General features: G+C 46.7%; 1 long non-coding RNA gene across 2 annotated transcripts; it reads left to right on the top strand.

Moving 5' to 3' along the window:
* The first annotated feature begins 4,250 nt into the window (after positions 1-4,250).
* On the top strand, positions 4,251-25,069 carry LOC123776938 (uncharacterized). 2 transcript variants are annotated; one of them, XR_006775538.2, is made up of 10 exons: positions 4,251-4,332; positions 8,984-9,046; positions 14,447-14,499; positions 14,910-15,673; positions 16,156-16,180; positions 17,080-17,156; positions 17,750-17,774; positions 19,687-19,772; positions 21,601-21,672; positions 24,551-25,069. It is a non-coding gene; the product is annotated as an uncharacterized LOC123776938 (long non-coding RNA). The 2 variants fall into 2 exon arrangements; XR_006775537.2 differs by having other exon boundaries at positions 19,690-19,772.
* Positions 25,070-26,800: the final 1,731 nt, after the last annotated feature.

Raw genomic sequence — 26,800 nt, forward strand, 5'->3', positions numbered from 1 at the left:
TCTTAAACTCAACCCTGCTCTGGGTTAGTGTCTGGGCCAGGCAGGACCTGCAGGCAGAGCTGGGGATCCACCTAAGTTCGGATCCTTCTTCCATCTCAGCTCAAAGCCCAGTGAAGATTCTAGACTTCATTTCCAATCGGCATTTCAGATCTCTCTCGGTTTGGACCATGTGCCCTTGATTTTGTGTGTTCATTCCTTAGCACTAGAAAGGACATTTAGTTAGGATCCATTAGGTATTTCCACTTTAAGGATGAAAGGATTTCAGGAAACAATAGCATTAAATCACAGATGATCCTGCCATTCAGCTGTCCAGGTGATCTCCCTCTGGGAAGCCACCATGAAGTAGTTTGAAGAGGCAAGCCAATGTCCTGTCTGCCTAGCCTTTCTGGAGAAGTGCTTTGTGGAAAATGTATAAATAAATAAATAAATAAATAAATAAATAAATAAATAAATAAATAAATAAATAAATTTCTGGTTCCTGGCACAGGACTCCTAAAATCCTTGCAGTTTCCTGAGGGATAGGAGAGCCTTCTGTTAGTCATAAAATCTCCAACAGACCTCTCCAGAGTTTAGGCTAAAGAGCTGACATAGGGCGGGGCCCAGAAATGGCATCACAGTGGGGCTGGTCACCAGAAGGACCAAACTGGGAGTCAAGGATTGGAAATTTCAGCCCTAGCCACTGGCCATCTGTGAGGGGAGGGGGCTGAAGATTGGGTTATAAAAAGTCTTGAACAAGAGGTTGGTGAACACATTAATATTCTGGAAAAGTGATTTTCCCCCAGAGAGGGCATGGAAGCTCTCCACCACTCCCCACCCCCTTTAGACCTTCCTTGCTATACGCATCTCTTCCATTGGGCATTTCCTGAGTTGTATTCTTTATAATAAACTGTTCGATGTAAGTAAAGTGCTTTCCTGACTTCTGAATCGATCTTTTTTTCCCCCTTCATTCATATAACTTTTATTACAGTGTATTTATAATTGTTTTTTCCTTTTTTAAAATTTAAATTCAATTAGGCAGCATATAGTACATTGTTAGTTTCAGATGTAGTGTTCAATAATATATCATTTGCGTATACCCCCAGTGCTCATCGCATCACGCACCCCCCTTAATGCCCATCACCCAATTACCTCATCCCCCCACCCACCTCACCTCCAGCAACCCTCAGTTTGTTTCATATACTTAAATGTCTCTCATGGTTTTTCTCCCTCTCTGATGACCTCCAGTTCAGTTTTCCCTCTCTTCCCCTATGATCCTCTGCACTGTTTCTTAGAGTCTACCTATGAGTGAAACCATATACTTGTCTTTCTCTGACTGCTGTGTTTCACTCAGTATAATACACTCCAGTTCCATCCAGGTTGATGTAAGTGGTAAGAATTCATCCTTTCGAATGGCTGAGTCATATTCTTTTTTATACATGGAGCCCATCTTCTTTATCCATCCACTTGTGGATGTGAGTCATTCTAGTGAAATTATCAACCCTAAGGAGGGGGTCTGAGGGAATACCTGACCTTGTGGTTGGGCAGAAGTGTGGGTAGCTTGAACACCCATTTGTGACTGGCCTCTGCAGTGGGGACAGACTTGTGGGACTGAGCCCTGAAATCCGTGGAGTATGAATTGAATTGTTGGAGAACTTGGCGAGTTGGTTGTGGTTGGTGTCAGGAAATAGAGCACACGGGTGTACTTGAAACATGAACACATCTCCTCCCTCCACTGCACCAATTGACTGCATAAAACCCCCCCATGGGGGGTCCTCTGTGCTCTGTGGTCTCTTGGAAGAATGGAGTCAGGTTTGACTGGCAGTAGGGGAAGTTGGTTTCCAAGATCAAAGATCTGGAGCCTAGCTGAGAGCTATTCCCTAGGTGAAGTCACGGATGCCGAAATGACCCTACTGCCCCCTTCCTCACTAAGGAGTCAGAGATTGTGATATCACAGTTGGTTCCCCACGAAAGGTGGGAATTATCTGACTTTGGGCATTTTATGGGCCTGTGCCCCTCAGTCCCAAGTGCAGAGTAGAGTGACCTGGTAGGTCTCTGATAAAGACTGACGGTTGAGTCCTGCTCTGGACACAAGTGAGCCACCCAACAGAGTCCATTATCAGGACAGATCGGTTTCTTGCGAGACATCTATTCTTTGGAGGAGCGATCGCCTCATACACTTTTCCTTTCCTGTTGCTTCCCCACCTCCTTTGGGCTCTTGATTGGTGCCCTTGTGGAAGGTCTCCCTGCTATGCCAAACCTCAGGTGGAATCTGTTCCCTATGGAAAGCACCTGCCTCATCTCTTGATTTCCCTCGCAAGACATGTAACACAGTCTCGTCCTTTTTCTTGGCTTTGTGGGGGGAAAATGATACTACTAATGTGTGTCTTAACCTTTTGATATGGAAAAGGGTGTGGCTACCCCAGGTTGCAAAAAAAAGCAAAGGCTTCAAAAATCATACTGCCCCCCATGTCTGGTCTTGCTTATTTCCCTCCTTACAACATTTTTACTGATTCACTGCTTAATGATCATGAGACAAGGTCTCTCTTATAGGCATCATTAATTGAGTCCTGAGTTTGATGTTCAGGACAGATTTCTGTGGGAAGGTTTATTGACTGTGGAAAAACAGAGATAAGCCACTGAAATGCAGAAGGAATATGTGGGCCTCTTCTATGTCCAGGCTCTGCATTCTGACCAGTGGCTGAATTTGTTTTTTCTCTCCAATGCGTATGACCTCAGATGTAGATACACCCAATGACAACCTCATGATTTCTGCTACCCTGAGGAGTGTCCAAAGTGGGCATTCGGTTCAGATAGAATCCAAAAGAGGTGCTGAGAGTTTCAGCTACACACCTGGCATCATGGACTCCCCTTGGTTGCCCTCTGGCCACCCTACTGGGAAGTAGATCCGGGGAACATGCAAAGAATAGATGTGGGCATTTGCAAAGAATCTGTTCACTAACACAGGAAGTTCCAACTGCCTGCAAAACTTGGATTCTGGATTGTGGATTTGAGAAATAGAAAGCCCTCGTTTATTTATTGGCACTGGGCCTAGGGTTGCTCTTTTCATGGACCCCAAGTTCTACCTAGTGGGGATCATCCTGGGTGTGGATATTTGAAACCTTTCATTTTCTAACGTCAGCATTGTGTCCTGGATGAATTCCTAACCTTGTGACCAGGTTTACCAAAGTAGTACTTTACCAAAGTAAAGGGGTTGTTTTATGCCATTATTTTCTGGGGCTTGATCTCACGAATCAGAGATCATGACCTGAGCCAAAATTCAGAGTCCAAGGATTCACCAGGTTCCCCGACTACATACACTTTTTTTTTTTTTTACCATGTATTGTAGTTGCTTGTTTAAGTCCATGGCACTTGGTTTTGTTCTAAAAGGTTTCCTTCTTTATGTATATTTGGAGCTGGTTCCTTCCGTTTCCATTGCTACTTTTCATGAACAGCTCAAAATCCTGTGTCTATTGAGTGCCCATCCATGAGCCAGAACACACACTGAACCCTGCATTTTGGGGAGTATTTAAAATACTTCATTTAGAAAAGTACTAGTTGTATGTATTGCCCTCAACCCGTTCACTATTACAGAAATGCAGTGGTGAAAATACAGTGATATTTCCCCCCTCATTATTCAGGGAAGAGTCTGCTTTACATACACATACTGACCAAGAAATTCACAAAGATTGAGAGGTAACTAAGTACGTCCTCTCAGCTATACACAGAGAAAAATAAGGTAGTATGCATAGACGGTGAGAGAATGACATAATTTCATTAGTATATGCTTAGAGAAATATGATTTGAAGAATGGAATTTCTGTGAACACTGCTCTTCATTTCATCTGGGACCCATTTTAAACTTTGTTCTAGAAATGTCTGGTGACTCTGGAGGATAGAATGGGTGGGGATGGTGTTTTAAATCAAGAGTGGGACCTCTATTCTCAATCTGTTTTTCTTTTCCCTCTTCACCCTGAAGTTTGGCTAGTGACTCTATTTGGGGGGGTGGCAGGTCATCCCCTTCATGTCGTTTATTTTAAAAAAAAAGAGTGAGAATGTTTGAGACTGGGGTTCAACTTTCAAAACAAAGCGTTTACTCTCCCATGCCCCCCTTGTCTGTGAAGACAGGCCCCTGTTGACACCAGAAGTTGGCTGCTGTGCAGCTGCATTGACTCTGAAAGGTCTATGATGACACCGTCGCCATGGTGACTTGAGCCACACCTCTGCTGTCCTTTCCAGCTAGGACTCTTTGAGCTGACTCATTCCTGTGGATTGGTGTTTGCTCTGCTGCTCCAACTCAGAATGGGAAATTGCTGTGTTTCCTGCTGTGGTTCCTGCTGTGGTTCCTGCTGTGACGGTATGTTCATAATGATCTTCTGAATGCTGTTTGCTATGACTCGGTTCACTCTTTCTCAAACCATTTTTCTCATCATTGAAAATTTCCTCTCTCCCAATTTCATCTACATATGTTTTATAGTTTTGTCCTATCCCTTGATTTCTACTGTTGGTGGTTTTACTGAGCTAGCAGCCTTGGTTTTTGTCCTCCATGGAGAACAATGGACTACTTCCTATGATATCCTGCACCCCTCACTTGTCACGCCTAGGTTCTCAAGGGGGGAAAATACGGCAGTGTCTATGTTCGTTTAAGTTTTTTTTTTTTTTTAGATTTTATTTATTTATTCGACAGAGATAGAGACAGCCAGCAAGAGAGGGAACACAAGCAGGGGGAGTGGGAGAGGAAGAAGCAGGCTCATAGCAGAAGAGCCTGAGATGGGGCTTGATCCCATAACACCAGGATCATGCCCTGAGCCGAAGGCAGATGTTTAACTGCTGTGCCACCCAGGCGCCCCTCATTTAAGTTTTTTTAAGCATCCTAAATTCTATATTCACATTATGCATTTCTGAAATTTAGAGTGAACCCAGAAAGGTTGATATGGAGGACATTTATCATTGTTTTCTCAGTGTCTTACAATGTCTGCCCTGTACCATTCATCCCCAAAGGGGTATGGATTTCAGGATTTGGGGGACATGTGGGTTCATTCCTATCAATAGTTGCCCCAAAGAGATCCTCAGAATATGAGAGTCTACGTTTCAATTTATGACCCCTAAACACACATTTCCATTTCCAAGAACTTTGGGTGTTATCCAAAATGACATTTTCTAGAGATTTCAATGGTATGCTACCACCCGTCCCATTCAGCGCCCCAGACGTAAGTATGGTGACAATAGCATGACCTTTTTTTCTCGGTGACACAATGAATAGCCAGCCTTTAATGTATGGTGAAAGATGGGTAACTGGTTAATGGATTGAGTTAATGAGTGATCGATAACCAAGTACACAGATTATTAGTGATGCACAAAGAAAAATAGGTGATGTAGACACAAGAACAGAGACACACACATTATATATATAAGTATATATGTATATATAGATGATTGCATACGTTTGCACATAGGATTGTAGCTTGAAAACAGAACGTGTCTACATTAAAGTGGTTTTGATGTAATGTGTTTCTTAGTTCTCCTGAACTTTCATCCAGATCTCTTCCCAAAAGCTAAGCTATGTTTTTTTTTTCTATGAGTTGACAAGTTTGACAAAAGTTTGTTTGGAGGCACTTCTATTTGTGTGAGGAATAAATAATGCAAGATAGCATTGTTTCACATGTTTGAAAACACAAGACTTTGTAACAGTGACCCTCCCTTCCTTTACACTGGGATTCATCTCATTTGATCTGCTGACCTTAAGACAGGCAACTGGAACATTCTAGAGAACAGTCATGGATATTTGTGGACAAGGGCTCCAGAGAGTGGATTCAGGGAGACAGCAATAGGTTTGCTCGTTTGCCTTTTGTTGTTGTTGTTGTTGTTGTTGTTGTTGTTGTTGTTGTTGTTGTTTGCCTCTGATTCTGTCCAAAAGAAATCATGTTGGGGTAAAACGCTTGAATTTAGGCAAAGCAGCTGTGTGTCACAGAGCAATGGTTTGGAAACTCAGACTCCCAGATTTGAATCCAGCTCTGGAACTTGTGAAATTGTGAGATCTCAAACAAGAGCTAGACCCTCTAATTCACCTTTCTGACCACGTGACAGGTGTTCATTCATTCAGTGCTCATCACACACTTATGCGATGATTTGTTTCCTCTCCCTATTCCTCAGGTGGAGGAACGGAGGCACAGAGATGAATGTGACCAGGTTCATGAACTCCTCTAAGTAAAGGAGCCAGGAGGTGAACCCAGGCCTGCAGTCGAGTGCTCGTGCTCTAACTACTGCACCAAACTGCACTTATGACTCAGCCATGGGATCAGTAGTTACTGTGCAAAGAAGCTTTAGCATCTGCGTGGATGTCAGGAATTCCCTGAGCCAAGGGGAATCCCAAACACTGTTTGTCATTATGAGGTCAGCTCGGTGGTCACATAGCCCAGGGAAGCTCTTGAGCCACAGAAGTCCAGATATTGCCATAGTCATTCATCTGAAAAGGACGTAGAAAGCCTGGTCTGTTTGAAGCCATGATTGTGTTCAGTTCAAAGATTCTGAGGGTTTGGAGGCACCGTTTAGGACAAGCCAGTCAAACTCTGTTTGAACGCTGGGCTACTCCTCAGCACCTGTCCTCAATCTGGTCAGAGACCCTTTCATGGTATTTGATGGCATTGTCAGCATGAGTAAGCCCTAGTCATGCTGAAATCCTGTGAGCTTAGGGACACTCCTGGGACAAGGAAAAATAAGACTCAAAGAACCAGTTCATGATTAACCTTCTGTCCAGAGCTGGTCAGTGCCTGGCCAATCAGTGTCATGGCATGGTCACTCTTCAGGGCATGGCACAAATAGAATAAGAATAGGGAGCACGCTGGGCGGTGTCTGGCTGGCTCTGCCAGTGGAGCATTTGACTCTTGATCTCAGGGTCGTGAGTTCAGTCCCCATGTTGGGCATAGAGCCTATTTTAAAAACAGAAAGAAAAGAATCGGGGACATAGTGTTGTAGATGTGATAACGTTCTCCCCATAAGCCCTAAAAAAATGCTTGAATGCCATGAACTACACACTTTAGGGAGAGTGACCAACCAGAACTCAAACACTCATAACAGCCTGCTGTCCATCATCCTTGTTTGGACGCGTTTGTCCAGCTGGGCCAGGGAGTGTTCATGCTCCAATGGGGGCCTTTGCTCCTTCTGGAGCTCTCCCATTATTGGCTAGTAAGTGCAAGCATGGAGAGAGGCCATGCTTCATGACTATATATGCATAGCCTTGCAAAGCAAGACTAGAAGTCAAACAGCATCAAATGAATAATGGTGCTTGGTTTTCAATGATAGAACTCCATTATTGACAAATCGTCAACAATTGATGAGCTTCCTCACAAAGGATGTGAGATGAAATGCAACAGAAAGTCGTGCTTAGATCTGAATCTCTCAATAAAAGGTTGCTTATTATCACGTACAAAATAGTATACAGCAGATGATAGATTTAAATGCAAAAGCAGGTCTGGGTGATCCTTATGGAGAGTCGTGACGGGGGAGCTTCTCCAGGGTGTGGGTATGGAAGGGTCCCTCTCTATGTGTCCTTTGTATATTCCCTGATTTTTTTAAAAAAGATTTTATTTGAGAGAGAATGAGAGAGCAGAAGCGGTGAGTAAGGGGGATGTGGTGGGGGGAGGGAGAAGAGGGACAAGCAGGCACCAAGCTGAGTGCAGAAACAGAGGCCTGGCTCGATTCCACGACCCTGAGATCATGACCTGAGCCAGGTCAGACACGTGACCCACTGAGCCACACAGGCGCCCCTGAGGGGTCCCTCTCAAAGGAGGTGGGGCTTGGTCCCCTGCCACTGCAGGGTCTAGAGAAGGATGGGGAGTCTATAAAGACTGGATCTGGGGGAGGAAGGAAGGCACAGGGAAGGTGCCCATTCAGAGCCAGTGCAGTCCCGGTTCACTCTTAGCCAGGCCTTAGCCCAGGCAGTTTGGAGACTTACTTAGATCAATACCAGTGAGATACTAGAGGTCATAGGCTTAATTTATTAAACCAGCAAAGCACTAGCCCAGGTGGCCATTTTCCCAGTTAATTCACAGGAACTGCTCAGCCAGGGTTGGTCAGTTGAAGGGAAGCTAATTCTTGGTAGAGCTGTCATGTGACAATTAGTTTGGAAAGTCCTGGGTTCTGTATCAGCTTGGGAGCCCCACAGACCACTGGTCCCTGAGAGTGCTCAACTGGTCCCGGGGAAGGCTCCACATCAAACAGCTAGTAGGGTGAATGCTGTGGGAGGATGGCCACAGTTGGGCTTCCCCTGGCCCTTCAGAGGGGCTTGTCAAGGGGCATCTGCACTGTGTTCTGGGTCAGGGGTTGAAACCTAGATGTGCGAAGGTGAGCTACGATTTGGACTTTGCTGTTGGCTCAGACACCTCCCCCAGGGCATGCAATGTCTCCCACAGACAACTTGGGGCTGGAGGATGTGAGAAAGAGACAAGGGAGCCCTGGTTCAGGGCTGCAGGGCTTGATCTCAGGTGTCTGGGCAGGTGTCAGGTGTTCCGGGGCCTCTCTCCCCAAGGAACCAACTCCATTCCTGTCCCGGCTCCCCCACTCAACATTAAGTAGTCTCTATAGCTTGGCTTTGGTAAATAGTGCTGCCGAACATGGGCAGATATTTCTCTGAAATCTAGACTTGAATTCAAATGGATTTCTTATCCAAGAGTGGGATTGCTGGGTGTAATGGTAATTCTTTTGTGAATTTTTTTGATGAAGTCCCATATTGTGTTTTCATAGTGACTGCATCAGTTTACATTCTCTGTGGGGTATTTGAAGGCTATATGAACCCTAAGACCTTCCTAAAGCCCTCTCTGACTCAGGTGGCTTTGCTAGGCAAATGATGAACCATGGGATCAAAAATTTGAACTCTGATGAACTTATCACCCCTTTTTCTATGTTCTTCTGATAGCAAGATGTCAACAGCTCTTTCTGTTGTCATGCATTTCCCACGGTCTCTGAGAAAACAAAAAACAAAAGTGAAAAAAAATCCATATTTTCTCTAGGTCTCCGGAAGCTGGCCAGGAGAATAAAGCCAAAGGTTCACCCCACTTCTGACCCTGTTGAAGGTACCGTGGAAATTCATTCATTAAGTTGATTCAAGAATAATTATTCTAGGGGCACCTGGGTGGTGTCCAACTCTTGATTTTGGCCCAGGTCATGATGTCAGGGTCATGAGACTGAGCCCCGTGTTGGGCTCCATGCTGGGTATGGAGCCTGCTTCAGATTCTCTCTCCCTTTCCCTATGCCCCTCCCTTGCTCACACTCTCTCTTTGTCTCTAAAAGAAAATAGAAGAAGAAGAATCATTACACTAGTTTTCAGTGTCCCATACTTAATACAAAAATGCCAAGCCATATTATTTTTGTTTCACGTGTGAAAATTTTAATTTAGCTGGTCACTCATTAGTTTATAATCACAGGAGTCAAATGGCATTTGCAACTCAAGTCTGTTCACATTTCACGGTAGGTATAGTGAAGCTAACGAATGGACATTAGTCTGTTGTTAAATATTAGGAAAAATAGATCTTTTATTATTTTTAATGAATAGACATTGTTACTTTGAATAGGTCTAGATTAAGATAATAATTGAGCAGATAATATAAAAAGTTTCCCTATTACCCTTATCCCTTGGTGCACAATTTCCACAATCCTTAAAAGCTTCATCAGTGTGGAACACATGTCATGAATCACAAACCAGTGTAGCGATATTAATACTCATTGAAGGCCAGCATCGCTAGGAAGGTCTGCTCTGTGTTGTGCAGGAGTATGGGTTTTGACAAATGCGTAAAGTCGTGTATCCACCATGTACAGAGTAACTTCACTGCCTTGAAAATCCTGTGTTTAACCTATTCATGCCTTTGCCCTTTCTCTAGAAATCTTAACAACCGTTGACCTTTTGTCATCTCTATAGCTTGCCTTTCTCCAGAATGTCATCTAGTTGGAACTGTAAAGCATGTTGCTTTTCCAGACTGACTTCTTTCACTTTTATCTATACAGTTCACATTCGTCGATGTCTTTTTGTGACTTGATAGCTCAATTATTTTTTTAATCTTTTTATTATTGTTTGAGAGAGAGAGTGAAAGTGTGTGGGGAGGGGCGGAGGAAGAGGGAGAGAGAATCTTCAGCAGCCTCCACGCTCAGCAGGGAACCCGTCTGACGTGGGGCTGGATATCATGCCCCTGAGATCATGACCTGAGCCAAAATCAAGAGTTGGATGCTTAACTAAGTGAGCCAGCTATGTGCTCCAGTAGCTCAGCTATGTTTATTACCAAATCGTATTGCATTGTAAGGGTGTATTGCCGGTTGTTTCTCCGTTCACCTAGTGTAGGACAGCTTAGTCGCCTCTAGATTTGGTGTTCATAAATCAAGCCGATAGAAGCACTCCTGGGCCAGTTTTCATGTGGACACACTTTTCAACTCAACTGGGTAAATACCTAGGAGTGAGATGGCTGGATGACGCAGCAAGACTGTGTTCTGCTTTGTAAGATTTGATAGGATTCACCAGTCAAACCATCTGGGGCCGGCTCTTCCTTTCTGGGAAATGTATTAACTATCGGTTAAATGTCTTTGATACCTGCCTGCTCAGATCATCTATTTCCTTTCGGTGGGTTTTGGTAGTTTTGTGACTTTGAAGGAATTGGCCTCTTTCCTTTCAGGAATCCTAGAATTTTCCCATGTATTCCTTTAGAATCCTTTCAATGTGACGTCTCCTCTTTCATCTCATGTTAATGTGTGCCTTCCCTCTTTCTTCATGGTTAGTCAGGCTAGAGCTTTATCCATTTTACTGATATTTACAAAGAACCAGCTTTTGTCTTGGTTTGGTTGATTTTGTCTGAGAGTTTTTTGTGTTCCATTTCATTGGTATCTGCAATTATATTATTTTTTTCTCTTACTTGCTTTATATGACATGACTCTTTTTTGCCTTGTTTTCTAAGGAGGAAGCCTATTCACTTTGAATCTTTCTTACTTTCCAACACGATGACATTCAGTAGTATAAATTCTCCCAAGCACTGCCTTTGCATATGTTTTTGTCAATGTATATTTTCATTTCGTTTAGTTCAAAATCTTTTCAAGTTTCTCTTGAAACTTCCTCTTTGACCATTTTTTAAAATCTCCAGCTATTTGGGGATTTCCCAAGATTTCTTGCTGTGGTTGAGCTCTAGTTTAATTTCAGAGAGGTCTGAGAGCAGCTGTTGTATTGCTTCTACTCTTTGAGATGTGTTGGGGTGTGTTTTATGGCCCAGCATGTGGTCTCTTGCTGAATGTTCCAGGTGAGCTGGAGAAACAGTATATTCTGCTAGAGAGTCTGTGCTCCAGGAAACCTGGATTCCCTGTGTTCCCTTTCCTGTCTCCTCAGGGCCATGGTTTGTCCTGTGTCCTCCCCTCTCCATGGATCTGAGAGTGGTTGATTTTTCAGTGTCTTCAGGCTTTTTCTTGTTCGTAGGGTGGACAGTGATTGCCATGATCCTTGCATGTGGAGCCCTCTACTTTTGTCTTCATGTGCCTTCAATCTCCCTTCTCCTGAAATGTGTCTTGACTTCAAGATATTTGGGCACACGTTGTTTCCATTCATATAACCAGGTCTCCAAAAACAGCCAAGAAGCCTGTGTCTAGATGTCAGCTTACGTAGCAAAACACACATTTTCTTTGACATTCCACCTTTTACATTGGCTGTTATCCTAAGTTAGAGGTTTACAGAAATATCAGCCATATGCTTTCACTCAATGTGTTACCCTCCCAGAGGTATGGACTAGTGAAAATAGAGAATATATGTGTCTTTACATATATCCATTGAGTATTCAGCCTTTCACACACAATGACAGACCAAGAAACCCATTGACTGAGATGGATAGATACGCATGTACATAGGGAGTTAGTAACATAGAAAAAAGAAAAGGTAACGTTTTGAGATGAAGTGACATATGAATTTCTGTATGTAGACAGTTGCATCCTTGTGCACATAGAGCTCCAGCTTTAGAAAAGCACGAGCCTCTATTCATGTGGTTGTGAGGTAATGCACAGGTTAGGTCCCCTGAGTCTGCATCCAGCGCACTGTTCAAAGGCGAATCTCTGGTCATTTGCATGACTGGGCAGCAGGTCTTAGCTTGAGGTGCTCACGTGTAGGAGGAGGAAATCACACAAGATGATAGAATTTCACACGTTGTAGAACACGAGTATGTTATGTACATAAGCTCTCTCTCCCACCAGTAAACTGGTGTTTGTCATGTTTGACCAGATAGCTGTCAGGTCAGGCAACTAATTCATTCTGGAAGCATCATGCACATTATTTTGGGAAATGGCCACTTAGTGTGTCCTCAGGCAGTCAGCAAAAGCATTTCTGAGACCTTTATGTTACTCCTTAAACACCGGGTCTGGCTTAACATAAAGGAGTCCTTTTTAGACAAAGCAGGTGTGTGTCGTGGAGAAAGCACTGGCCTGGGAGCTTGAACAGGAGAGTTTGACTGCAGCTCTGAGTTTTGTGAAGTTATGGCATCTCAGATGAGACATTTCACCTCCAAGGAACCTTCCTGAGCATTTCCACGGCATGCTTTACTTACACTAACCATTCAACCCTCACCACCAATGCAGTACTTTGCTTGCTAAGGGCGCTCTTCAGATGGAGAAACTGAGGCACAGAGCTGAATGCGCCCAAGCACACAAGTTCTTAAGTGGAAATGCCAAAATGTGCGCCCGGGTGGCTGGGCCCATGCTGCTACTCTGAGATACTGAACTGCACTTACCACACTGACAAGCATAGCCCTGAGCCATGGGTTCAACAGAAACCATGCAGGATCTTTCCAAGGCCTGTGTATATATCTGAACTGCATGAGTCTACAGAGACCCAAGTACTGTCTACCATCATGAGGTGGCCTCAGTGGTCACAGGGAAGGCAGACTTGGGCATAGCCCTTAGTGTGAAAAGCACACAGAAGGTCCAAACTGTCTGTCCAGCTCACAGATTTTGAGACTGGGAAGCACAACATTGAAAAACCTGGTAAATCTCTCTCAGTGTTGGCTCACTTCTCAGAGGCTGGCCCCAAACGGGAATCAAGAGATAGTTTAGTGCTCTTTGATTGCGTGATCCCCCTGAGCCCCAGAAAGCCTCCAGTGCTGGCAATGACACACCCAAGCAACAAGGACAAATAAGAACTCCAAGTAACATTTGATTACTAACCCAGGGTCCACTCTTTTTCCTGCACCTCTCTTACAGAGCTGGGGTAGAGGACGTCAGGAGGAACCCAGGCCTCCCACTGTAAAGGACCATCCCATTAGTGGATGACTACTGCTAGCACGGAGAGCCACCCGACTCAGTGAACACATACATGAGACACACACTGGATGGAAAAATACCATAAGATTAATGATGTTATTTTTATTTATTTCATATTTTTTAATTTTAGGACTATCTTCTGCCTTTAGGGTGTCTTTATTTTTCATCATTATTATTTTTTAATGGAAGTAGTTGAGTTGACACACTATATTCCATTCGTTTCAGGTGTACTTTTGCCTTCAATGGCAAAGCCAGGACTCTGTTTCTCCCTTCTTTGCTGCTTCTCTTCTCTGCATCTCCTTCCATGAAGAAGGGGGCTCACCAATAGCCAACTGCAGGCTTTTTTTTTAATTTAAATTCAAATTAGGTAACATATACTGTATTAGTAGTTTCAGGGGTAGAACTTAGTGGTTCATCTGTTGCAGTAACAGCCAGTTGTCATTCCATCAAGTGCCCTCCTTAAGGCCCATCACCCAATTACCCCATCCCCCCACTTCAGCAGCCTCAGTGTGTTCTCTAGATATATGGGAATATTACTCAACTGTTGAAGGACTCAAATCTTGTCATTGGCAAGTGCATGGTGTTAAACCAACCACATTCCTCACCAACCCCCCCCTTCAGCAGCCCTCAGTTTGTAATATAGATACACTGTAAGTTACTCAACCATCAGAAGGAATCAAATCTTGCCATTGGCAACTGCATGCTGTTTAACCAACCACATCCATCTCCACTGTTCTGTCGTTCAAGTCAAGCAGAGCACTCTGAGTCATTCATGAGATAGAGCACCGTGGCGGGAAGGTACTCTGTGTCCTCTAGTCTGTCTCCCATTCAGATGGCCAGTTGGAGGAGGCTCGTCCTGGCAGAACAAATAGAGAGACTTCGCTACGGGCAGAGGGAGGGGTGGGGCTCCCTCACAACACCACAGTGTGCAACCAGGCGACCTATTTGTAGACTAACTGACTCACATCGACCAGGTTGCCTTAAGCCAGAAAGTCAAAGGTCTGTTTCTCCTTTGTTTTCTCATCCTCTTGTTTGCTTTTCCTCACCCACCAAGGAGAATGGCCCAGCAGCAGCTCAGCCCATGCTTCTTAACCAGTCACTCCCATACAGTCTTGTCCCATGTCCGTATCAACAGTGATCACAGAGTAATTCCCAAGTAGGACCAACAATGGACTGACACTTACTCTGTGTCCTTTTAGAGTCTACCAAGGAGGACCTTGGCAAGAAAGCACTGTGGCCCAACACATCCAGGGTAAGCTTGGCTGTCTTTGCCTGAAAAAGAAATGTTTCTTACTTGAGTTTCATCTTTTTGAAGTGAGTTCAGCTATGACAACATGACAGTGTAGTTTTTAGACATGAGGTACCATTTTCTTGGGGTGTTGGGAGGGGAGGTTGTAAACTGTGTGGTAGGGGACCTTTTACTCAGAAGCAGTTTTTCCTCCCTGAATTAAGAGTTTTGTAATTGTACTTCAGGGAATTTGAGATATTCATCCCCCAGGAAAAGCTCATGCCTTTTCCACAGGTGCATACTGTGCTTCCTTTCCGGGCCTTTGTCTTTCCTGCTGATTCTCATTTGGTTTTCAGTAGTCACCAAGAGAACCAGTGATGACAGAGTATGCATATGACTTGACTCTCAGGGTGTGTTCTTTTCTATAAATGCAGGTGGTCCCAGAACCATGTGGAAGTGGTACATATTCTGGAATCAGTCCCTTGCTGAGGAAAAACTCTAGATGGTAAGGCAGGTGGGGGGATGTCCTCACTGTCCTCAGTCTGGAGAGCCATCTGATTCCAGGTTCCTGGTAGGACTGAGGTTTGGGAGTGTGGGTAAAAGCAGACTCCAGGTGAGAAACTATGTGCATGTGTCTCCAGTCCTAGGAAACCAATGCATCCCCCTGGGTGGTGTGGGTGTGTGTGCATGAGGCTTGGGGGTTAGGTGTCTTGTGTAGTGTGATTGTGAGTGTGTGTGTGTGTGTGTGTGTGTGTGTGTGTGTGTGTGAGAGAGAGAGAGAGAGAGAGAGAGAGCAAGAGAAAGAGAGACAAAGACAGAGACAGAGAGAGAGAAGACAGAAAGATAGATAGATAGATAGATAGAGAGAGAGAGAGAGAGAGAGAGAGAGAAACATGTTTCTCCAGAAGATATGTCAGACAGATACTGCATGATATCACCCTTCTCCAAAGCCATGTTATCACACTGCGCACTTTAGAGCCTTACTGCAGTGGGTGGCCCAGCAGGGGCACTTCAGTCCATGCTTGGAAACCAGCTGGCTCCATACACCCCAGCCTCGTGTCCATATCAAGCAACATTCCATGAATATTCTTGAGCAACAAGAGGAATGTGCTGACGGGTACTCTGTGTCCTAGATGCCTTGGAGGAAGACATCGATCCCATCAAAGGAGACAGCGCCGGAGACACACCTCTCGCCATGGTGAGCTAGAAATTCTTTGTCCCAGGAACAGATGTTGCTTTCTTGGTTTCTTTCCAATCAAATTCAGATGAAAATGAGACAATGTATATTTGAGATTATACATATAGATCTCATACAATTTTCCTTTTTGGGAGAGCATTGAGTGGTTGTCTCTGCCAACCGTTAGCTGATTTGAGAGGACATTTACGATTGGCAACACCAAACCTGGTTCTAAACGCTGTAGTAGGATCCTGTCCCTCAGTAACACTTTCTCCTGCTTGGATGAAGCATTTTGTAGTCACTGTCCTGAATGGACTGGACAGACATGTCCCCCAGGAAAAACAACTTCCTAAGGCATCCAGTTCACTTACTTTGGGGTCGTTGGACACAACCACTGTGTTCCATCTGGGTTCCTAAAGTCATTGAGGGAAATAAAGCTCATGCAGACAGACAGTGTATAACATGACCTGAGCCTCACAGTGTCCTCTTTTCTGTACCTGCAGGTGACACCATCAACCAGCGAGAGCGGTATGTATTCTGGAATCAGCCTCTTCCTGAGATAAAACTCTAGATGTTAATGCAGGTGGGGCATCCTTGCAATCCTCAGTCTGGCGAGCCGCCCTGATTGGGTTGTGGGGGTGTGGGGCACCAGAGATTTCCCAGGTGAAAAAGTGTGTCCATGTGTCTACAGTCCTACGAAGCCATTGTATTCCCTGTGTGGTGTGTGTGTGTGTGTGTGTGTGTGTGCATGAGGCTTGGGGTTGGGGTGTCTTTTGTGGCTCTATGTGGTGTGATTGTGAGTGTGTGATTTTGTGTGGGAGACAGGGAGAGACAGACACAGACAGAGAGATGCAGAGAGGGAGAGGGAGAGATGGAAAGAGTGAGAGAGAGATTGCATATGTCTCCAGGAGGTGTATCCCACTGCCACTGCACAATTCCCATTGTCCACATTCTCAAAGAAAGAAAGAAAGAAAGCAAGAAAGAAAGAAAAGAAAAGAAAAGAAAAGAAAAGAAAAGAAAAGAAAAGACGAGATAAAGAAATCTCATCACAGCGCTCACATTATAGCCCTATTGCCGCGGGAGGCTCAGTGGTGGCGTTTAGCCCAAGCCTGGGAACCAAATGCCTCCATATGCTCTAACCCATTCATAGCGAGCAATACTCCCTGAGGCATTCTTTTTTTAAAAAAGATTTTATTTATTTGAGAGAGAGTGAGTGAGAGCACAAACAGGTGAGAGGGGCAGAGGGAGAGAGAAAAGCAGACCCTCGCTGAGCAGGAAGCTTCATCCAGGACTCGATACCAGGACCCTGAGGTCCTGTCTTGAGATGAAGGCAGATGGTTCACCAACTGAGCCACCCAGGCGCCCCTCCCCGCATCTTTCTTGAGCAGCACCGCCAATACTCTGACAGGTACTCTGTGTCCTTCTAGATGTGACTGATGATGGTGCTGTCTGGTCATGGCTTTTTCAGAGGATCACAGAGGAGGAGGGCCTGCCTCTTGCCAAGGTGAGCTCACCTGTTTATCCCCGAGGAACAAATGTTGCTTTCTGGGTTTCTTTCCAATCAAATTCAGATGAAATTCAGACAGTATACTCTGTGTTGGCGAATTGAACATAATACTAAAACAAAAATCATTTTCCTAATGTCAACTGCTTGTATATGGAAATGAAATTATTTTTATATACAGATTTTATGTAAAAAGCTATATATACTTTTGAGATTCTACATATGTAATTTCCCTGGTGGGGAGAGCGTTGAGTGGTTGTCTCTTGCCAACCGTTAGTTGATTCGAGAGGACATTTACCATTGGTGACACCAAACGTGGTTCTAAACACTGTGGTCGGATCCTGTCCCTCAGTAACACTTTCTTCTGCTTGGATGAAGCATTTTGTAGTCACCGTCCTGAATGGACTGGACAGACATGTCCCCCAGGAAAAACAACTTCCTAAGGCATCCAGTTCACTTACTTTGGGGTTGTTGGACTCAACCACTGTGTTCCATCTGGGTTCCTAAAGTCATTGAGGGAAATAAAGCTCACACAGACAGACATTGTGTAGCATGACCTGAGCCTCACGGTGTCCTCTTTTCTGTACCTGCAGGTGACAGCACCATCCACTGAATGTGGTACGTATTCTGGAATCAGCCTCTTCCTGAGATAAAACTCTAGATGTTAATGCAGGTGGGGCATCCTTGCAATCCTCAGTCTGGCGAGCCACCCTGATTGGTTTGTGGGGGTGTGGTGGACAGGAGATTTCCCAGGTGAAAAAGTGTGTTCATGTGTCTACAGTCCTAGGAAGCCATTGTATTCCCTGTGTGTGGTGTGGGTGTGTGTGCGTGAGGCTTGGGGTTGGGGTGTCTTTTGTGGCTCTGTGTGGTATGATTGTTTGTGTTTTTGTGTGGGAAACAGGGAAAGTCAGACACAGACAGAGAGATGCAGAGAGGGAGAGGCAGAGATGGAAAGAGCGAGAGAGAGATTGCATATTTCTCCAGGAGGTGTATCCCACTGCCACTGCACAATGGCCATTGTCCACATTCAAAAAAAAAAGGAAAGAAAGAAAGAAGAAAGAAAGAAAGAAAGAAAGAAAGAAAGAAAGAAAGAAGAAAGAAAGAAAGAAAGAAAGAAAGAAAGAAAGAAAGAAAGAAAGAAAGAAAAAAGAAAGAAAGAAAAGAAAGAAAGAAAGAAAGAAAGAAAGAAAGAAAGAAAGAAAGAAAGAAAAAAGAAAAGAAAAGACGAGATAAGGAAATCTCGTCACAGGGCACACATTATAGCCCTATTACCGCGGGAGCCCAAGCGAAGGCCCTCAGCTCTTGCCTGGGAACCAAATGCCTCCATATGCTCTAACCCCATTCATAGCGAGCAATACTCCCCGAGGCATTCTGCTGCAGAGGTGAGGTGAGAGGCACATCCTGGAGTACATTTCTCTCTTCTCCTCACCACATCCCTTATACTGGGACCAGAGCAAGACCTGCACTTGGCTCCACGGGAGAGAGGCTCATATGCAGCTGCCTGGAGACCCTCCCTGGCTGACGGGAATTCAAGAGGCCTGTGTGAAGGCTGCTGGGCTGGCAGCACACACTGGCTCTCATGATCCCTCTGAGCTGGTCTCCTGGGACTGACTGGGCCCAGGACAGAGGCTCTGGGAAGTGGGGCCAGGGTCTTTGCTCCTGTCAGATCCCACTGACAGTGATGGGCCTGGTCCCCACATCGTGGTCACAGCCCACCCTTGGACCTTCCATCCATCTGCTCGGGGCCTCCCCTAGTCCTTCTAGGTCTCAGGGTCTTTGGTGAACACTGCAGGTACTGGTGTTTATGTGGCCACACCAGCTGGAGAATGCCCGTCACCCCACTGACAGACTAGGGGAATTCGGACAAGTACCATTACCTCTACTGTCACATTCATCTCCTCTCTGGGCTAGGACACTTACGGGCTGTCATCAATAGGAAGTGTGTCTCAAGTGCCCAAAATGAGCCCAGGCATGGGGTAGTCACTTGATTGCCCAGTTGATGGTCACTCTCATGGCCCAGCATCACCCCAGGCCCATGGCAGCCGCCTCCATGTTAGCTGCATTGGCTCATTGATCAACTGATTGACTAGGGAGCGTGTCAGTAAACCCATGATCGTTCCTCAACTATTCCCATTGCAGAGAACAGTCTGGTTGTTGGAGGTGACAGGAGAAGGGAAATAAGAAATTAATGATACAGGGAGAGAGGAGGGAGGGTAGCAGGAGGGAGCAGAGGAAGGTAGGAAATCATGGGGACAGAAAGTCATGGGCACCACCGTGGCTGCCTCTTGAAAGAATGGGCTGACAGGCACTGCTTCCTGGTCCCAGTTATGAAATCAGAGGGTTGGGAAGGGCCCAGAGACCCTGCACGCCTTTTTCATCAGTGAGGTAAAGGGATCACGGCCCCATGGGTGGTGAGGTGGGGGGACTGCAGAGCTGAGGGCAGCATTGAGTTTTGGGGTCGGGGACATAATCCCAGGGGCAGTGGCCTGAGTCCTCAATTCACCCTGATTGTCCCCTTTCCTTTCCCAAGCAGGCCATGACGATGCTCACTGTTGTCCATAAGGAAGACGACTTCGCAGGTTGCGAAGACTCGGACCCATAGATCCACATCTGCATGTAATTTATTTCCTCTTTCATTTTTATACTCTTTTTTTTGGTAAAGATTTCTTTATTTTATTTTGGGAGAGACTGAGATGGCACGAGTGGGGGAGGGACAGAGGAAGAGAGAGGGAGACCCCAAAGCAGAATCCCCACTGAGGGCAGAGCCTGACATGGGACTTGACCCCAGGACCCAGAGATCATGACCTGAGCCAAAATCAGGAGTCACATGCTTACCCACCTTTGCCACCCAGGCACCCGTCTCCTCTCTCTTATTGATAAGGTCCTTTTTGTAGCTTTGGCCAAGTTCCTCTTTCCTGCTTTTTATGATCCTCCTCCTGCAGGACCTGGGCTCCTCCCAGCACTTGATGTTCTTGGATCTTCAAATCTATCATCTCTCTCTTCAGCCCTGTCATTTTTGGGGCCCAAGGCATGAGATGCACAAATGTTCTACCAACTGTCACCAGCTCTCTTGGGAATCCTCTAAACCTAACCCCTCTCCTCTTCCAGAAAAAAATGTCTGATGCTCATGTGTACATTCATCACAATCTGAATTCTTGTTCCCCACGACTTCACCAATGATGATTTGGCTTTTCAGGGCCAACTCTAGACAACCTGATTGGAGCAAAATCATTCATTTGAGAAGCATCATTGAAAAGGAGGAAGCCCAATGGGCAGCACATTTTGGATGCTATGTTGAGGCCTCCAAAAGAAATTCTGAATCCAAAGTTGTTTCACTAAGATACCAGAAGGGTATATCCTTTTAGTTCTCTCCTGGACAGGACAGTGGCATACCTGGAATGTCATGGCCCAGGAGTTCACTGAAGGCCCCTCTCCTTTTCCCATGTGCTCAACCAAGACTGAAAAAGGAAATCTAAGTTTCCCTTGTAATTCAGTTCTTATACAACGTGTGAATGATCTCCGACTTTGTCCAGAGAACAAAAAAGCCTCTAAAAAGGGTTATTTTTGCTTGCTCTCAACCTTGGCCAAAAAGAAATATAGAGTTTCACAAGAAATTACAATTTTGCTGGAACACAGTTCATTATTTAAGACATAAACTGTTTCAAGTGGGCAAAACATTTTCATCCGTCCATTTAAAGTAGCAAAACTTTCAGAAACCTGTGAGCAACCTGGGTGCAAATACACATTAGTGATGATGGCTCTCCAGTCCATTCCCTTGGGAACACACGGGCTCTCCCACTAAATGAGTAGCTGGAAGTTCCTTATCTCTAGGAATTTCACTACCCAGACTAGATTGCACTACCCTACTACGTGCAGACATGGCAGCATATTGCAAAGAGCTCTTGTAATAGTGCCCAAGTTTTTCACCAACAGCTTCAGGCCTCCATTACTGAAATCTTCCTAGAAGCCTCTTCATGATCTTCAACCTCAGGAAGAGACATCAGAGAAAAACTGCCCTTACACATCCCCTGAAGGGACCGCTTCAGGTACTGTTTAAAAACAAAGCAGTGTAACTCCTGGGAGTTCACCCTTGGCTTCACATGTATCCACTAAAATAAATAAAATAATTTAAAAAATCAGAATTTCACACAATTAGGGGGCTACTCAAACTGAGGTTTCTCAGAGATCCTCTGGAAATAGCCAGACTTCAGAAGCAGGCAGTTGCCTCAAGATTTTCAGAACAGGCAAATTGTGATGGCTAGTGGGCAGTTTCCACACAAGATATTGGGTCAAGACTCCCATTTAATTCTTTTTCTGTTTTGTATCTGCTCAGTTAAAATAATTCTTCTCATTTCCCATAAACCCTTGTTGCCATTCACCCAGAATGACCCCTTTACTCCCGTTTTCTTATTCTAATCATTCTACTAATTATTACCCTTGATAGGTCAGAACATCCCTGACGTCACTCCTGGGTTTCTGACTGCTGGATGTGCCATCCATCCGTGGACCCCCCATGGTAAGTCCCTCTGGGAACTTCCGATTTCATCAAATGAAATGAATCACCAAGGTTGGAAATTCCAACTCCTGTGTCAACTCCAAACCGAGGCCACTTTTGATGATTCAGGCACACGACTTGGAGGAATTACTACGTCTGCCCCAAATGAGAACAGTGTTCCCTTTGGTGGGAAGTGCATAAATAGAAAAAGCCTGTAAGAAACCTATCTCTAATGTTGGCAAAAGTGACTGGTAACTCTTGGCATGTCACTTAATCTCTCTACGTTTCAGTGCCTCCCACTAGGATATGGCTTACAGCTCCTGCTCTGCCCCCACCCACCTCAATAGGGCTGACCTGAGGATTACAGGAGATGGTAACAGGTATTGTCCACGAGCAGTAAAGCATCCTTCCCATGTAAAGCTAAGAGTGAGTGTCCATCCTCTCTTGCTGTGGAGCCATCCACGTCCCCTCTCTGGATTCCACCACCACCAAGTGTCTACCTTATTCTTGCAGTCGCTCAGTGATTGAACACTTAGGGTGATTATGAAACACCAGTCATTTATTTTATTTTTCTTAAGGCTTTCCTTGTGTTTAATTACTTTTAGCCTCATAACATAATTCTAATAAGTAGGCCACAGTCACATTTCAACATCTCAGGACAGGCAAATGAGACACAGAGGGGTGTACGTAACTTTCTCAGGTGCTCGCAGCTCCTGCCTGAAGTCAAGAGTATCACCTGATCCCAAGGAGTGATTCTGAAAACTCTGCCTCTGGCCAAACAACAGGGAGCACCCTACCAATGACCCAGTTGAAGGTACTGTGGGAATGGACTCATTAGGTTCATTCAAGAAGAATGATGCTACTTTATTCAGTGACCCATATGTAAGAGAAAACCATCAAAATGTGAAGCCACATTCTTTTCTGTATGCAAAGGCAAATGATCAAGTCAATCAGTATTGCTGTAACTCCAGCAGTCAACGGGCATTTCTAACTCAAGAATGGGCTCACCTTTACCAGTAAATAACGTCTTTAGCTAATGTACAGACCTTTAGCTGATGTTCGAACCAATATTGGCTGACACAGATCGCTCCCTGAAAGTGTTCTTGGATTTTAAAAAATTAATAGGCATTATTGACAACAGGAGGTTTAGATGAATCTAAGAGTTGAAGAGATAATATAGAAAGTTCCCATAACCTACGCCCCCCGACCCCAATTCTTCCACTAATAACATCTTATATGGATGTGGTGCATTTGTTATAATTAGCAAAACAATATCGATACACTTTTATTAACTGGAGGTCTATAAAGGAATTTAATTTTGAAATATGCCCCAACATGGATGGACCTTGAAAACATATTATGCTCTGTGAGATAAAGCACGGAGAGAAAGACCAATATTGCATGATTCCACTTCAGGGCCCTGAAACCCTGCCACTCCAAGGACTTTGCAGGGAGGCCAAGACAGATGCCTTCCAGGTCTCCAGGGAGTCCAGGGTCTCATCAAGGCATGTGGCCTGTAAACAAGTAGGTGGTGAGCAGAACAGAGAGTGGAAGGCACTTCTCACAGTTTGAGGGGCTGAGGAATTTTTCCTAGGTCAGTTCTGGGATTGCAGGTCCACCAGGAGTTGGCTGGATGGACCCGAACAGGTTCCTGCCTGTTGGTGATGAACAGAAGGGAGGAGAGTGCAGAGCAGAGAGGCCCAGGGGAGGCAAGCTGCTGTGGGTCTGACTGTGGAGCCATGGTCCTCAGGAGGGGCAGTGTGTCCCCCAGGGGACATTTGGGAGGGACTGACTGCCATAGGTGGCTGCAGAAAGGGACCTGGGAGGCCTGGAGGCTGACTGAGCACAGTCCAGGGGGACAGTAACCATTGTCACCACTCTGCCCTTGCTGTCACGGACCCAAGAAGCCCCTCTGCTGATCCAGAGCTTTCTGGGTTCGTGGGGCACACATCTATTGAGTAAACACAAGTTCTCTCTGGACCCCACAGTTTCCCGTCTTTGAGGCCCACATCATCTGTCAATGAGCAGGTTGGCTGCCTTCTGTGTTTGTGGATGCCACTGCACCCCACCAGCTCTGGTTTTAATCAGGGCAGGAGCACAGCTGGGTCCCGGGCTGGGTCTGACAGTTGGCATTGCCTCTTCAGACATGCGTGGAGGTGGTCTGGCGCAGCCTGGTTGAGAGGCTTGGTCATTCATAACATCTCATCAACTGCAATCCCTTGAAAACTAAGGAACATCAGGAGCCATTCAGAGCTGCAGAAGCCCCCCAGAACTGATAACATGCACCCCACTGCTTCCTTGGCAGGGGGGTATTATTTGCAGGGGAACCCCCAGGATGGGGGCCATGCTGGGGTTTCCTGGGGGTGGGCGCAGAGGAGGGGCCGACAGCAGGGGACAGTGCTGAGCTGGCACCAGCTCCCATTCCCAAAGCTGGGATCTGTGGACAGACGGGGAGGATGACTGAGGGGAAAGACATGTAACCGTGGGAGAAGGGCGCACTTGAAGGAACATTCTAGGAGGACGCACTGCCCTGGGCCCTTGGGAGGATAAGGGGGGTGGCAGGAGGGGTGAGGAGGAAGAGAAAAAGCAGGGAGCACTGGGCCTGCCCCTCAGGAGCACTGGTTGGTTCCTGCCATGTTCTCTCAGCTCCAACAGCCCTGGGGAAGATGAAACTGTGTCCACATCTTGGTGGCGGGAAGGATGAAGGGGAACGAGGGTCATGGGGGCCCAGCACTCAGAGTCTCCATCCATCACCATGGCTGTGCCCTCCCTCTCAGATGCTGGCAGAGGAGGAAGAATGTCGGGGAAAGAAAGCAGAGTGGTGGTGGCAGGGTGGCGGGAATGCGGGGTCCGAGGGGGGTGACATGACCAATGTGTGGTCCTCCTGCCCTGTCCACAGGGTACCAGATCCCCTACCTCCCGGCCAGCAACAGCCCCAGCACGTTCACGACGGTGGAGGTGGGGACCACGGTGAGGCAGTTCACAGCAGCCAAGCTGGCCCTGGAGTCGGCATACATCTTCAGGCTTTTGGCCAAGACGAAACACCACTATGGGCTGCTGCAGGTGGCCACCGTCATCACCACTGAGAAGAGACGTACGACCCCGGGGCCCAAGTCCACTGTTGTGGTGCTGTGGGGAGGACAGCTGGGCCTAAATGGGAGCCATGAACTTGCTGGGTCCATGGCTTCCTGGGTCAGGCCCTGCACTGTCGCATGTCTGCACAGCCCAACATTTACCAGAAAGACAGGAATGTTCCAGGTTTAAAGCTGGAGACACGGCTCAGCGAGGTTGTGTAACTGGCCCAGGGTGGCTCTGAGTCATCCTGTTGGAGCGCAGCTCCCTGAAGCCAGGCACTTGATCGCTGATGGTCAAAACCAGGTGCCCAGCTCAGCAGGGGCTCAATAAACAAGTTTTTTACCCAGCAGTCATAGGGAGATCTGTCTCCACAGACACTGCTTCCGTTCCAAGCACTGGTGAGATGTTTATTGTACATTGTCTTGGTTTATCCTCACAAAGGCCTGGGGAACAAAGCGCTGTGAGCCCCAGTTCTACAGAAGTGGGGCCCAGACGGATTCAGTCATTTGCCGGGGACACAGCTGTGAGGCCGTGACGTGGACACCCTCCACAGACACTCAGTCTCCTCCACCTACAGAAATCTGCTGTGGGTTCCCATCTCAGCGAGTGCCTGACATGCCCTCCAGCCTCACTCTGGAATCTGCCTCAGCAGACTCCCTCCCCAGGGCCGCCCCAACTCCAGGTTGGGAGATCAGGACCAGACCCAGAGGTCTCAGGGAAGAGGATGACAGGAAGGTGCTTGTGCACAGAGTAAACGGGTGGGCTCTGGGAGTCCCCAAGCATCAGGCTCTGGAGCTGTGTGACCTTTGGCAAGGCCCTTCCCCTCTCTGTTCCCTGCACTCACCTGGTGGCCTCTTGGGAAGCCTGAGGGCCAGCATGGTCCGCAGAACTCCAGGGACAGAGCTGGTGCCATGGCTGCACTCAGAATGTGAGCCAGTGACCCCGTGGCCTGCGGGATCACTCTAGGAGAAGTTCTAGACAGTTTTAGGGAGGCATGAATTGAGCCCAGAGTGCTTGGAAAACCATCCCAAGGGCCAATCTGAAACCTACAAAAGGTAGAAGGCAAAGGAGCCTGGCATGCACTGAGCCCGTACCACGCTCTGGCCACCTTCCAGGTACTGCGGCTCACTGCTCTCTCAAATTCCCTCACAAGCAGGCTGAGCAGCTGGGGAAGCTGATGCCACACAAGGTGGAAGGGCCCATGAGCTCTGGCACCTGCTCGGAGGACGCCCCGGCTGGAACACCCAGCTGCTCAGGACAGGGCTGCTTGGCCCAGGCACATGGCTGACCCTTGCGATGGCCAACGGGGGGACGCTGGTGTCCCCCATCTGTGGCTTCAGAGCTTCCAGGGCTCCACACATTCCAGGGGAAGACTATAGCCTGCTGTGACTCCCCCGACCTCAACCGCGGAGCCTCAGTCCCCCAAGGATGAAGACAAATGCACAGCCCCTCCTCTGACAAAGGTTACCTCTACTGCTAACTGGAGGAAGGAAGCCTTGAAGTCACTGGAGACGAGAAAGCTTGAGGTGGGTGGAGAGACAGCCATGCATAGTTGGCCCCTGGCTTTTGGCACATAGCGCTGCCTGACCTGCAGCTGCCAGCACAGGGGTGAGGTTGGCGAGACCGGGGACAGGCACCAGGAGAACCCCTCCTGCAGCTTTGGCCCAGGTCCTCAGGCTCCCTCTTGTCCGGGGCATGCTCAGGGCCCTGAGTGCCTCTCCCAAAGGCTCTTGCCATCTTCCTCAGAGTTGATGCAGCCCCGTAGGGAGATTCAACACTTTCTAAGGCACAGGGAAAGCCAGGTTTGCTAAAGGTGTGACGTGACTTAAATCCAGATGGAAGCATTATCAGGAGTGCCCTCCAGGAGGCACCCTGGTCCACAGCGGGGCTGCTGCTGATGGGGCTGGGGGATGCATGCCCACACCTCAGCTCACATGCCAACCACCCGCACCACCTGCCTTGGGCACATAGAGCCTAGGGGATGTCTGCCAGGGCCTGCAGACCCCCCCCAGCAGAGCTTCACCAATTGCCAGTATGCTCAGGAGGGTGGTCCTTGTGGCTGGTGAGGGGATGC

Source organism: Ursus americanus, chromosome 23, assembly GCF_024610735.1.
Source record: "Ursus americanus isolate L20-20 chromosome 23, mUrsAme1.1.p, whole genome shotgun sequence".
In the NCBI taxonomy this organism is placed as follows: domain Eukaryota; kingdom Metazoa; phylum Chordata; class Mammalia; order Carnivora; family Ursidae; genus Ursus; species Ursus americanus.